The sequence below is a fragment of the Rana temporaria genome, chromosome 10, assembly GCF_905171775.1.
Source record: "Rana temporaria chromosome 10, aRanTem1.1, whole genome shotgun sequence".
Lineage (NCBI taxonomy): Eukaryota > Metazoa > Chordata > Amphibia > Anura > Ranidae > Rana > Rana temporaria.
The window spans coordinates 83,915,620-83,930,878 of record NC_053498.1 but is presented as its reverse complement, the minus strand read 5'-3'; the positions used below and the strand labels follow the sequence as shown (position 1 = coordinate 83,930,878).

Below are 15,259 nucleotides of genomic sequence, written 5' to 3'. Positions count from 1 at the left end.
TTCCTGGTTTGCAGCGCTCGTTCATGTAAGAACTACATTTCCCAGTATGCATTGCGGCACACACAGTAATTCACACCTCCTTGAAGTCTCTAACATGTAGAGAGCCTCCTGCTGCACAGATGTAGTTCCCAGGAGGGGGCGACCACGTCACTGACCACCGCAGTAAAGCCTCCCTTGGCGATGGTGAGTAACAATCAGACAAGCAGGAAGTGAACAGAACAGAGAAGAAATAGAGCAACTTCTGAGCAAAAACAAACAATGAGGAAGTGAAAAGGGGAATGTCTGCAGGTAAAGGATGCTTATTATGAAAAAAAATTTTTTCCTTTACAACCCCTTTAAGGATTTGTGACTCTGTACAGACAATCTTTTGATGTACACATATTTTTCACTCTGCACAGTTAGGCAGCTGACACATGTAGTTCCTGATTAAGCAACTAACCTTTCCTGGCTGAGATAATCAGCTTCCTGTGTCAGCTCTGGCCTCCTCAATGGCGTGTGAATCAGAATGACTGTCCAAAATTACAAACTCATTGGCAAGTAAAGCAATAAGCATATATGTATGTAAAACAGCTATCAGTCATTATGATACCTTTAATTTAAAGCAAACATGTGCTTTTATTTTCCATATATCCAAATAAATGTAATCTCTTACCCTTGATATTTGTTACCTGCTTTCACCAGCTGCAACTAATCATGTGTCTTTGGAGAAAAACCTGCCCCCTAAGGGCTTATTAATATTTACGATTTGATGCTGGTGGAAGGGGGGTAGAGGTACCACCTCCAAACTGCTCCCCCTTAAGTTGAAAGGTAGTTCATGGGGGTGTACACTTGTCACTGTCACAACACTTTACTTAGTGGCCACGGCAAGAATTTAACCCCTACCATGTTCAGTTGTGCCCAATGCAAGAGATTAGGGCAACTCTACAACTGGCCCACAACCCCTTGCAACACACATGGTGGTGATGCAGGGGCACAGCATTTACTGGGCTTAGGCTGTGAGGTAGAGACATCACCACCTCCCGCCTGCCAAATATCTCTGAAAAAACGATCAGATCATTGATCACTTTTTAGAGGTCATTTTCACTGACAGCCACATGTGTGAACAATAGAAGAAAGTGAATGAAATGCATAGTAAGTTTATGTAATGGCAGTGGCGTATCTAGAGTATGGCAGCCATGGAAAGTGCCATGGGCACCATATGAAGGGGGCGCTGTTGAGTGGCTGGGCACCAAGGCACTTACCAGGGTCTGAGGGTCTCTTCTTCCCTCCTCCTGAGCATAGGCAGGATCTCCTTTTCAGCACCTTTGCTAATGGACAATGACAGTGCTATCCCTGCTGAGTTCAGCCACAGCCCTACCCTGTTCTCCCAGGCTCTCCCATTCCATCTCGTCGGATTGGCAGCGCACAAAGAAGGAGGAACATCAGTTTCTTGCTCTCCTCTGTGAAAACTGAGGCCTTAAGTGATGAAGATTTCATGACTTCCAGTATTGGTTCTGCATTTACCTGGCCTTGGAGGGCAGAGGAGGGATCAGGGGTCTAATAAACCCCAGATTTCTCCATAAAGAGGATGTCATTACCCAAGGTATCATAAGGGATGATAAATATCACTAGTTTTGTTAGCTGTTTTTTTTGTTAAGGTTATCTGAAAGATGGGTTTCAAATGTTTCGACAGGGGAGCAGTTTCAGTGCTTGCCATAGGCACTATTTTCACTAGATACGCCTCTGTGTAATGAGCTTTGCTAAAACACCAGCAAGCCTATACCTTTAATGGCTTCATGTTTTAGCATAAAAAAAAATGATATATTTTTTAATTCACCTATGCCATATTTATATCATTTTCCTAATTTATTTTCAAAGGGACAAAGTATCTAAAGAACTGATGTTGGACATTATAATCAGTTCTGATGTTGTGTACTTGATCTAATTTCTTATAGAGTAAGCTTTTGAAGTTCTCCCAATTCTCTCCACTGGGCCTCTGTGTCCCCGACTTCCAAGAGCAATTCACAAGCACTCAGGCTTTCACATTGGGATAACGCTCGAATAACGCTCGAATAACACTCGAAAAACGCCCCAGTGTGAAAGAGGTCTTAAAGGGGTTGTAAAGGTTTGTTTTTTATTTTCTTAATAGGTTCCTTGAAGCTAGTGCATTGTTGGTTCACTAACCTTTTCCTTAGATTTTCCTTCTTAATGTTTTTTTTTCTTTGTTTCCTTTGTCTGAATTTCTCACTTTCTGTTCCTCCTCAGTAAGCTGTTCTGGCTGACTAACCCCCAGCCAGAACGGCTCGGATGATGGGGGCAAGCTTACTGAGGAGAAACAGGAAGGGAGAAATTCAGACAAAGAAAAAAAACATTTAGTAGGGAAATCGAAGGAAAAGGTCAGTGCTAGACAAATAAATGAAATTAAATCCTTCAAACCGTGATCAACCTAACAGCAACACTCTCAGACATTTGAATACTCAATACCATATATATATAAAAATGTGTTTATTTGTTTACAATAACCATAAAAGTGTCAGTGTAAACCAAAAACCTAAAAAGTCCCAAAAGCAGTCATGCAAGAAAGTCCACTGTAATGAAAATACACTCTTGCCAACTTTTCATCACATCCGGTGCTTGCACAACAAACCTGTGTCTCCTTACCGGAAAGTAAGACCTAATTTCCAAGAGTTCCTTCAACATTGTTAACTAATCCCAGGCTGGGTGACTGACTTATTACCCTTAATGATAACAGCCACAAGCAGTACCTACCCTCCACATGCAGGCCTGGGAAGGATGGATGGCTCTCTCTTCAGCATGCAGCAATAGTTATCACAAGGCACAATATAAGATCCCCAGTGCAAAGAAAGGAACAAATAAAACCAAATAGTGTAGCATTATTTGAAAAAAAATCCTTAAAACCATGATTAACCTAATAGCAATACTCTCAGACATTTGAATAATCAATGCCAAAAATAACACATATATGTAAAAAAAAGTGTTGCACTTTTTACAATAACCATAAAAGTGTCAGTGTAAAGCAAAAAAAGTCTCTAAAGTAATCATGCAAGGAAGTCCACAGTGATGAGAATACACTATTGCCACATTTTTACCACATCCAGTGTTTACACCACCACCTGTGCCTCCTTACCAGAAAGTAAGACTTAATTTCCAAAGGAGTTCCTACAAAGTTCCTACTAATCCCAAGCTGGGTGACTGACTCATTTCCTTAACATGGTAACAGCCACAGGCAGTACCTAACCTCTGTATGCTGGCCTTGGGCATTATGGATAGCTCTCTCCTCTGAAATATAGAATATAAGATCCTCAGTGCACAGAACAGGACAAAGTAAACCAAATAGTGTAGCATTTCTTGCTTAAATATATATTAAACCGTGCATAGATACTAAATGTGTAAAAAGAAAAAGGACAGCCCAATCAATACCGATGCTCTTCCGAGCTGACGTGACAATGTCCCTGGTTGGCTCTGCCCTAATGTGCTTCATCCCCTAAGACACTTTCAGAGAGAAGATGTGGTTTAATAGTTAAGTCAGCAATAGACAGTTCAGATCTCGGCCAGTTCAGCAGGGACCGGCTAAGATTCAGACCCTGTATGGGCAGGCTGATTGTACCCAAGTCAATCCATCAATCGACTTAGGTACAACCAGAGTGTCAGATTTTTAGGATGCGATTATTGTATATAGCAATTTCAGAAAATCATATCACCTATGGCTTGCCTTAATCAGAGAGACTGCTACCAGTAAACTTTTTGCACACAAACCCTTACCCTAGTAGTTAGTACTCTTGCCATATCCACCAAGTATTTTTACTGTCTAACAGGATTAAAAGAACAATTCATGTAATTCAAACTACAGCATAATAGGTAATGTATTGATAACTTTTTACTTTAAACATAACAAAGTTCTAAGATGCTGAAATTTGTATTACTACTACATTTACATTTGAATTCAAAGGGTATGACATAGCGTAACCACAGCAAATCATCATCTAAGGAATGCCTTTTTCACTAAATAAAAATAAAAAATAGTTTTCGTGGGTCATCAGCTAGGAAGCTAACATCTTCCGTTCTTCCAGACTGTTGTCATGTGGAAATATTTGAACAGCAAACATATTTATTTCCTTAACATGCTTATGCACAGCCCCTAGTAACTGTGAGATGCATATGTGGGTTTTTGGAATTTTTGAAGAGCCAAGCGGGCATATCGGTAACAAATAGCGAATAACAAAGATACTAAACCCCTTCTAGAGCCAAGAAGATCAAAAGCATGTTATATCCCAGGGAAAGTACTTTTGTACCATCTGAATAGAAAGTCAAGATTGTATTTATATATCTATATATATGTATAAATAAATATATAAACATGCTATATTTTGTTTTAAGAAGAATTTTATCTCTAGTCACCTCTAGGTCAAATACGTTATTTGCTATCTAACTTTCTAAATTAAATGTCACTGCTTTTTACACTGAAAAGGTTTTGAAGTATGAATATATGTCTATTACTTTTGTTCTTACCAATAATAATTCATTATTATTTCTTATACTGCTACTTCTTTTAATATTATTATACCTATATTTATATTTACATCAACAAAGTCTAAAGTGCACAAAAGAGGTAGCGACATTGAACAGTTTTCAACATATAACATACAAGACAATTTGAAAAGATAAATATCACAAAAAAGAAATCCAAATTTCTTCTACATCTTTTATGTGAAATTATATGTTTTTAGCTTTTTTTTTGCTTAAAGAACTTCTTTATTCTATAGAGGTTAAGCAGGTAACATTAAGTGATCAGTATTCGATTAGTATTCGATTTGTTATCTTCAACTTTAAATATTCTAAACATTAATATACCAAAGTATGAAAAATGTGTTTAGACTTCCAAGATGTAATGAACATTCAATATGCTCCACAAATTGTTTGGTGAGTTTCCTGCACTAGGGAGCCATCTAATTATTGAGTACTGAAGACATGAGAATTTTAATTCAGTTTGTAAAACTAACCTTTATTGACATTTCATTCCTGTTTTCACATTACACGGTTTGCCTAAAAGATAGATAAGGAAGCAGTACTGGTACGCATTCCTAATTAACCAGGTACTCAGGTTACCATTTACTACAAATTTGCAAAAATCAGATTCACTCTGTAACAATTAACACTGAAAACAGTAAACGATACTAATCGCGGGGTAGCAAGTATTATTGAAGCAAAATGACCTATGAAGATATTGAGATAACATGCTTTCAGAGCTGCTAAGGAAAGGAAAGTGACAAGCCTAATTCACATTAAGTGCTTGAAATGTGTTTTATATTTCCCTTTTATTTACTGACTGTTCAATTAATTAATCATTTGGTGAATGTCTATACTTTTTATTATTTCATTAACTAAATTGAGCATGCATAAATAATACTTTTAGCAAAACCTGGTGTAAAATAACTTATACTTTCAAATATACTGAAAGTATAAAAACCTGATAGGGCAATAGCAAATATTTACAATTAACTACAAAGTTTGCAGGTCATTAGTCAAAGTTAGTGATTTTCGGATAAGCAGACTATGCAAGGGTAATACATTAATACTATGTCACTGTACTATAAAAGAGAAATTTAATTCTATCCTTTTTGATCTTAAGGTAGTTTTGTACATCCTAATATATATTTTTTATTCTATATAGCAATATTGTATTTTGTGGCCCTTTACAGTAGTGTATAACATATTTATGCAGTGTTAACAAGCAAACATGAGGTACAATAAACTTTTTTTTAAGAGCTCACAATCCAATAGCCATCCACTTATACATCTTAAATAAATTTGCCTTATCATACAAAGATTGAATCTATATTCAATCATTTGCACATATGCCAGTAAATACCCCAAACGTTCTACACAAAACACATTGTACAGCAGTTATAAATATAAATGGTAATTGAATACATTTAAATATTTTACAAGGTACAATCATGTCATAGCCCTTCCTCAGGCACTCTCTTTATTTGGGATAATTTACTAACGGATAAATGTTTTAAACCAGCTGTACAAACGTACATGGTCTTCAATCTCTCAATCATGTTAAAGATAAGTTTCCTTTTTAACAATATTATTGGGCCCTCAAACCAAACAGTGATTTGCTACACTTGTAAATGTTTCCTTTTTAGAAAATTACCAATAAAATGTCTATTGTGTAACTTTATTTATAAAAAAAAACCTCATAGTCTGAACAGTTTAATTCTGTATCCCTGCTCTATTTTCAAAATGTTAAAATAAAGGAAGCTTAACATGATGTCTGATTTTTTTTTTTTGTAACCTATTTAAATCATCATTATATAAATAATCAAATATTGAAATATTGAAAATATTATTTCCTTTTAAGTATTTTCCAAGAACAAGACATACTGACATACTGACAACCAAAATAATCATATATCATTATATTTTTTCATACTTTAGAAGAAACCATTCTGGGAAATGTGAAGGTAATTTAACTTTATTATATTTACATTTTTTATAAGTGGATCAGTATCTGCTAAGGGCTTAAAACATTTTAGTTAAAGTGCAGCTATTCTTTGCCAATTCAGGGTAACAAAACAGGTTCAATGGATGGTTTCACTGTTTCCCTACCCGGACCCCATAAAATACCTGGTGATCCAGATATGAGGGAGGATGTTGTAAGTAACCAATCACCAAGACTAAAAACTGTCACATGGCCCTGTTAAACTCTAACCTAAAACCAACCCAAAACATATAAAGTGTTTTTAAAGAGAATTGGAAGATGCAACAGGGGAAAAGGGAAGGTAGGTATCAGAAGCCAAGGGGGTGATCTATTCAGCAAGAAGGTACTTGTCTTCTTAATGTCTAAAGGTTGACTATGCCTGAAAATAAATTATTGTAGAATAGCAGCAGATTTAGAGTTGTCAAATGACAATTTCATTTTGTGTGGGGTACAAATGATCACCATTAAAAAATGTCTGAGCATGTCTGGTAAATTAGAAAAATTTACAACAATTAACTTGTTAAATGTTTAAGGCTGAACTCTAGAACAAAATCAAAGCTATGCTTGCAGTGGCCCCACCCCCCCCCCCCCCACACACAGACACACAATTCAAGGGTTAAATGCAAAATTTTGCCTAAAGTACCTTTAAATGCAGTTTAGCTTACCTTATTATTCCCCTAGGCTTCTTTTCACCATGCACATGGTCACCCAAAGCTTCTTCTCTTCAGGACTCTCTTCTGTTGAATTTTGTTGTCATCACGTACAATGCAGGACCAGCAGTTCTGCATTTTAAGTGAGAATGTTGAGGGCCTACCCACCACCTGGGACATCAAAGGGAAGTGGAGTACGCCAGCTGCTAGGTGAGCAAGGGGTAAGGTAAATAAAACTGCTTTTTAACAGTACCCTAGACAAAAATAAGCATTTAGCCCTTCCAGCGCAAGGGTCCTTTTATATTTTCCCTAAAGTTCAACTAATAACATGTTCATATAATCCAGTAGATACAGAACAAAATGGTCAGGTTACAAAACAATTGCATGTGATAAAAACATACAAAAATTACAAGTCATTATACTGAACACTATGCGGTTGATTTACTAAAGACAAACAGACTGTGCTCTTTGCAAGTGCAGTTACACACATTTTCCCCAGAGCTTAGTGAATGTGGAAAAGCTTCACTTCAAGAATACCCAATCAGGCACAAGGAAAATAAAAAAACAAAACGTTTTTCTTGAATATGATTGGCCGATGGAAACCAGCAGATCTTCACTACATTCAGTAAGCTCTGGGTAAAATTGGTGTAACTGCACTTTCAAAGTGCACAGTCTATTTGCCTTTAGTAAATCAACCCCATTGTGTAACTGTGTACCGCTTGTTACAATAATTATAATAGTTATCATTGCCAAAATAATTACAGGTGCATGTTCCTTCTGCTTTTTGAACCTCATCTAGAAAAGTTTAAAGTGAGGCAAATGCAGTAAAGTGAATTGAAGTGAAAGTGTGTTCAGTTGAACCATCTCAACCAGGGATTAAAAAAAAAAAAAAACAGCTTCTCCGGAACTTTAAATGTTTGAAATGATTACATTACTAAATCAGGCCCGCCATATCTGTGTACTAAATTAGAGATTTCTGGGGGGAAAATCTCCATACCTTGGGACTTTTTCATGGATACCAGTATCAGTTAGCAACTACTATTTCCACTACCATCGCAAGTATGATGTATTTTGTATTACATTCATGTAAAGTGTTGAGTAGCCTGGAAGTATAAATCTCTTGTTTTTCTTTGGTTGCCTCTAACAGCAAATTGAACATTGATACAACAGGGACAACAACAAGAGTGCATAACAAGAATGCAACTGTGATTTATCAGCATAGACACTTACAAAAAATACATACCGGTACTGTATGCTTTGGAAAATAATTGTCCTGTGTTAAGAATATGCTTCTTTTATGGAAGTGTCCTGCATGTTTACAAGAGCTACAGGTAGTAGCCTAGTTGATTTAATTAGTAATATTCTAAAAGATTTAAACTAATTATTTTTTTCTACAACTCTGTAAAAAGAAGCAGTTCATGAACTGCAAGTTGTACTTTAGTAGAAAAAAACACTTTTTAATATTTAATTTTATTATTATTTATTTTGATACAGATGATTCACTATTATTCTCGTACTGATTTGTCAAATCACATTTAGAGAATTATGCAGATGCAGCTAATTTCTGAGGACAGGAAGTATATAGCTTTTGGGAAAGTTTAAAAAAATGACAAGTCAACTGTGCAGCATCAGCTCTTATTTACTGGGAGTATGAATAATTGTAATATCTGTAAAATGAAAGTCTCCTGACCTAGTGTGTTACCATGCACACAGGATATTAATATGCTTTATATGCGTGTTATTTCTTTTCAAGCCCCCTGGAGCCAATTGTGATGGAACATTTGTATGTGTTATAACTATGTTATAATAATGATAAATTGTCTGTTCTTTCCGGTAATGATTTTGACAAAGCATAAATTAAGGAAATATAATTTTTCAAATGATAGAATGGTAGAATAAAAACAGATTTCCAACTCATAAATATAACATTTTTAACATTGCAACTGTATTTTTTTTTATTTATTATTATTACAATTTTTGCATTTAATTTAATGGCAAAAAGCAAACCACAGTGTTTGCACTGTCATACACAATTTTTTTTTTTTATGATATAACTTTAAATAGGTCTAGGCCAACCATATTTATATAGTTTGTACCCAAACGCTTTTTATCCAACATTCATACCAAATTAAAAGTAATGTAATTTTCTCTATTTTCCCCATTTGTAATTCCTTCTCCATACTTTTAAAAGGTGGGATGAGATTTACGTAACTTCCTTGATTTTTGGGTCTTTCTTTTTTCCACTAACAAAGTAGACAGCAGTCATTTGTGGGGAAAAAAATATTATTTACCATAAAACTATTGCCTCTAAAAAAATATATATACATATATATATATATATATATATATATATATATATATATAAATATGCTGTAGCACTCAGGCCGCGTACACACGGTCACTCCATCCGATGAGAATGGTCCGACGATGGTCTGATGTGCGTACACACCATCAGTTCAAAAACCGTTCGGGTCAGAGCGCGGTGACGTAAAACACACGACGTGCTGAAAAAAATGAATTTCAATGCTTCCAAGCATGCGTCGACTTGATTCTGAGCATGCGCGGGTTTTGAACCGATGCTTTTGTGTACTAACCATCCGTTTTGACCGATGGTCAGCCGTCCAATGGGTTCGATTTTAAAGCAAGTTCTCTCATTTTTGTCCGAAGGACAACAGACCGATAAGCCGTACACACGGTCGGTTTGGACCGATGAAACTGGACTTCAGGCCGTTTTCATCAGTTTGGACTGACCGTGTGTACGCGGCCTTACACTTTTCTATTTGCCCACCTGAAAAGCCCCACAATTACCTGTTGAGCTTGCCAGTGAAGTCCACCTAATGCAGCTGATGTTGTGGCAATGATGCTGCACTGACGTGATCTCAGAACAGAGTTGCCACTCTCATGTGGAATATGTCTGCTTGCACTGCAGTAAGATGAACAATGTTTTGTCAGGGTGTTGCTATAGTCATTGTCACTGCTGCTTCACAAGCCTGGCCACAAATAATCCTGCCCATTTCTTTCTAGATTGACATAATTGTCACTGTTACTGAAGCCTTCCCACTGTTAGCTGCAGTGTCTAAAAGGGGGAATGTTTGAGACATAAATGAAGTAGGATTTGGCTCAGTTAGGGAACCTAAAGAAGGATTTTTGTTTACTTTATGATGCTTAAACATCATAAAGTAATTTGATATGTTACTTTTTTAGACTGTCATACAGGAGCCTTTGTATGTAAATTTTGCTGACCCCAGAGTGTTCAGACTAATACTAAAATTCTAAAATCCCAAATACCCTGTCACGTTGTTGCATAATATGGAAAAGATTCCATATAATTTATGTATATTGTGGAATAAAATGATGGTTCATACCTTGGTTTATTTGTGGCATTTGATTCTTGTTCTCTGATCAGGTTGGTCACATAAGCACCATGTACATATTACTATCTGAGGCATTCAACCATGAAGTGCTGAACAATGGATCAGTATAACACATGAAACTAAAGCATAATGTCTAAATGCAAAAATTAGATATTGAATTTTTAATTCATCAGGACCTGGAAGCATGGATTTCACATGTTCCCTCCGTGTTTGCATAGCCCTCATTAGAACAATTGCACAACTGATCACCTGCAGACTGAATTTAACTGCAGGCACTTTGGCATTTTTATTGTGTATTTACAGTTTATATCATGTTGGATAGAGTAGGGAACCTTGGTCAATTTTTTTTTGCTTTCTGTGTCTCCACCAGGAAGATTTACCACTATGTTTGATCTGCTGACCATTGTCACTGAGTAGGATAGTGAAGGGAAATAAAAAAAAAATATGAAGTTGTTACCAAGGCAAGAGGTAGAGGAAAATCCTTCTGTGGGTAAATCTGTTTGTGTGACAGCTCTTTAAAATGGAAATGTTCTTCTCCTGTGTGAGATTTCCTTTTTATTTCCTGTTGTGTCTGTAGGACAGAAAGTGAAGGGAAATCTCTGCAGTGGAACACAGGCAGAAAAAAGGAAACTGATAGAGTAGGGAAGTTAAAAGTCCCTATCTGAACCTAAGAAAAAAGTTTTGGCATTATGTATACTAAAAATATTGGCACTAGAATTAGCATGGTAGTTCAACAGATATTGGGTACTGGTGTAAAAGACCAATATAATGGCTGGGTTAAGGTTTAAGTTTGCAGAAGCTGGGACAGCCTAAAGCCGTGTACACACGATCGGTTTGTCCGATGAAAAAAGACTGACGGACTGTTTTCATCGGACAAACCGATCGGGTGTGGGCCCCATCGGTCTTTTTTCCATCGGTGTAAAAAAATAGAACATGTTTTAAATTTTTCCTATGGATAAAAAAACGTAGGAAATTCCAATCGTCTGTGTGGAACTCCATCGGAACAAAATCCATGCATGCTCAGAATCAAGTCGACGCATGCTCGGAAGCATTGAACTTCATTTTTTTCGGCTTGTCGTAGTTTTTTACGTCACCGCGTTTTGGCACGTTCGGAATTTAGTCTGATAGTGTGTATGCAAGACTGATGAGAGTCAGTTTCCTCGGATATCCGACGAAAAAAATCATCGAATTTGATTCCATCAGAAATCCGATCGTGTGTACACAGCTTAAGGGTTATATTGTAAGGGAAGATCAATGGTTAGGGCATAGGGTTAGGTGTGATGATTAAATTTACAGATGTTTTTAAGTGGTGTTAAAACTGTTGGATCAAAAACCAGTAGCAATTTTTATTTCCTGAAAACTAAAATACTGGGCTCTTTATTTCAACTTTTCCTAAACTTTCTTCTGAGGATTTTTGTAACATATTTATAAGACTGTAAGCTGTAATATAATAAATTAAATTAATATATGCTATATATCTTCCTAAGCGATAGATAGAAAATCCCACATGTATGATCCCATATAGTTTTTTTTTATGTTTCAATTGTACAAGAAGAATAATAGAGACTTCAAGAGAACTGACCCTTTTATTGGCAGCAGACACCTTGCAGAGCAGTACGGGCAGCCTGGGATTACAGAATTTATGTCGATCACTATGTAAGAGTCCAGTGCCCTTATGTCACTGTCATCCTCTTTCCATTTGAAAAGACTCAGTGCTTGAGTTACAAAAATAGGATGTTAAAGATTTGGAATGTTTGCCAAGTTTAAAGAGAATTGAAAACCTTTGAATTCAAAGGGGCTGTCCCGCTTGCACTACTGTACATTTTCTCAGGCAGAAAACAAATGTGAGGACATGCAAGAGACATTTATACCAGGAAAACAAGACCATTTCTGAGGTCGCTTTTTGTGTTACCAAGTTACGGAACATTGTTCTGAATGATCGACTGTGAAATCACGGTGTTACTGGGTGTGCTTCACACAACCACAACGTAAAACCAGAGCTCATCTTTAGGACCATTCTTCCTAATAATGTATTCTGTTTTGCATCACTGGCTGTTTATGCTGCTTTGCCTCACTTAGTCTGAATTGCATTTCCGCTACCGTGGTGAAAATTAAAATAACTGCATGTGAACCAGGCAAATGGCTGGTTACCATGAAATGAGAGATTAATACTTATGATGTGTCAAGGAAAACTTTTGAGATGAGCTGTAGGTCATTGTGTGGGGTGAATTTATTATCACTTATGGATTCTATATGTGGCATATATAGAGGTACATTTAAGGAAAGAGCAGATAATGCTAATTATTTTATTCTACACAGTTCAGGTACAACATTTGTAAAATCCTAATATCAATAATAATTTGTTTCTATGTGCACCTTTCATTGTACCCACATAGGTTAAAAGTTAGAATTTACAATACATTCACAATTAAGATATTACATTTTCAGGTGCTCCGCTACTGTTTTTATATCATTCAGTTTACATTTTAAAATTGGATTGTTTAATTTACTTGTCAACTTTTTATTTCTAATTAATAATAAACTTCTTATTATTTTCTAACTGTTGATATTGTATCTGTTTAATTGTATTTTTAAATTAGTTTGCACTGTTATAACTTTAAACATTTTAATTGATCATTTATAAATGTATGAATTTATTGTACTTACAGCATAAGGCTTTTATTGCATGCACGGTGTGGTCATAATAAAGAGTATACTTTGCAATCATTTTCATCTTAGAAAATAAATATACTGAATATATTCACAGTTGTAGTCCACATCCCTGTGCCTGGAATTCCTAGCACAAACATCGTTCCAGCACCTCTCATTCATAACAACTCTATTTGATTAGGCAGCAATACAAGCTTTCCAAACACTAGTCTAGTGACTGTTCAGCATGGTTCTCCCTTTGAAGCTTGGATATTGCCTGCCCATTTCAGTTAATATGTAAACGAATAAAATCAAGTTTCCAAAACCTTTAGCCTTAAAAGGTTTACCAAAAAGCTTTGCGTTAGTTCACAAATTAGCCCATGTTTGAATAATTAAAAAAATAAAAACAGAACATTAAAACAATGGGATTTATATAATTCTAGTCAACATGCAAATACAGAATATAAATGTATAGGGATATTAGGTGGTTGTTTATTTGTCAAAGTAAAACATGGCTAATCAATATAGATTTCTTACAGGTAGATGTGCAAAAGAAACCGACCGTTCTCGCTTATAAACAACCCTGCTACATTTCTGCTAGTAATAGTAGCAAAATAATAGATATTGTCTTGTTTTATTTTAGATAGATAGATAGATAGATAGATAGATAGATAGATAGATAGATAGATAGATGCATATATGCATATATACACACAAATGTAGATGTAAAAATACCCATGAAGTTTTCTTATTTTTTCATTTATGAATTTATATTGCACCCTGAAAGCCATTCAGTTAAAAAATAAAAACACCCTAGCTTAGTTTGTTAGTCAACATTGTGATTTATAGAACAGCTTTAAAGTGTAAAGTAATTACAACCTCCTTTACTTCCAGAGTGATAAATATCTCACTTATAATAGATTTACAAACAGGCAGGTTATTAGCACAGATTTATACAGTGATGTATGTTGTGGAAAACATTAACCAAATCTCATTGAAACAGCCACTTAATAAAATGCGTTAATGATTCCTCTCTACCTTTACAAGGTGTGTTTTGAGTGCACAAAGTTTTGTCCACAGGCACCTCACCAGATTTATTAAAGTGAAAAGAAAGCGCTTCACATGCAATTAACTCTGACTTCTTTACTGTGGAGTGTAAACAGGACAGAGACTATTTAGTCAGGACTTAGACAAGAAGGAGTTAAAAGCAACAGGCAGGAAAAAGATCCAACAAATAAACACAGCTAAAAAGTATATTCCTGGCAGCAAACATCATGGCAAAGTTCGTGTTGTCACTTACCATTTTGCTGACATCTGCTTTCATTGAAGTGTAGAGTTTTTAGTGGTTTGAATTTTCTCTCATTTGGTTTAAATCACCCATAGCTGTGCTATGAGTTTAAGACAGAACATTTCCCTCCCTCTTGCATCTCTGGAAGCATGTCTGACACAGCTTAGGCTCAGGATGGATGGGTGTAGTGGATAGACTTGAAGTGTGTATTCCTTTTCTAGGCACAAATGTTTGAAGAGCTCAACCTATTGAGGAGGGTTTGTTTTATTTGATACTGGGGTTGGATGGTAGTACCATTCAGAGGCACAAAAGTAATTGCATCACAGGAGGGACTGGGTGGAGTTCTAGCTGTGTGTGTGTCTGTGTAAGGGGGGGGGGGTGATACTGAAAGAGGAAGACAGATGGGGAACACTAGTATAGGTGATGGTTTTGTAAATATACTGTTGGGAGAATGAGCTCATGTCAGCTCCATAATTCCCAGTTGACTGAGCCATATGCTTTTCAGTCCAGACACTGTTAATCTTATTTGCATGTCTTTTCCTGTAATAGCCAATAGGGTCAGAGAGATAGTATTGCTTTATTACATGGAAAATATGTTTGAAAAATACTGTGAGCAAAGATAAGACGAAGAATCGACAATAAGATACTGGCTGTCGTGATTTTCTGGTACAAGTCTGAAAGTAAAAGCTAACAATTGCTTGGCACGCGTGACACCATTGTGTTTTTAAATGAGCCCACTTAAAGTAGAACTTTAGTCAGAAAATTAGGTCCCGCTAGATCGCTTCAGGTTGGCCCCTTTTGCTGTACAACA

General features: G+C 36.0%; 1 protein-coding gene across 2 annotated transcripts in view; it reads right to left on the bottom strand.

Moving 5' to 3' along the window:
• The window catches only part of LOC120915264 (netrin-1-like), a 130,466-nt gene extending 115,686 nt beyond the window's left edge, over positions 1-14,780 (bottom strand). For both annotated transcript variants that reach the window (XM_040325639.1, XM_040325640.1), the window contains exon 1: positions 14,461-14,780. The gene's annotated coding sequence lies outside the window, so the exon portion shown is untranslated. The remainder of the gene's footprint in view (positions 1-14,460) is intronic.
• Positions 14,781-15,259: the final 479 nt, after the last annotated feature.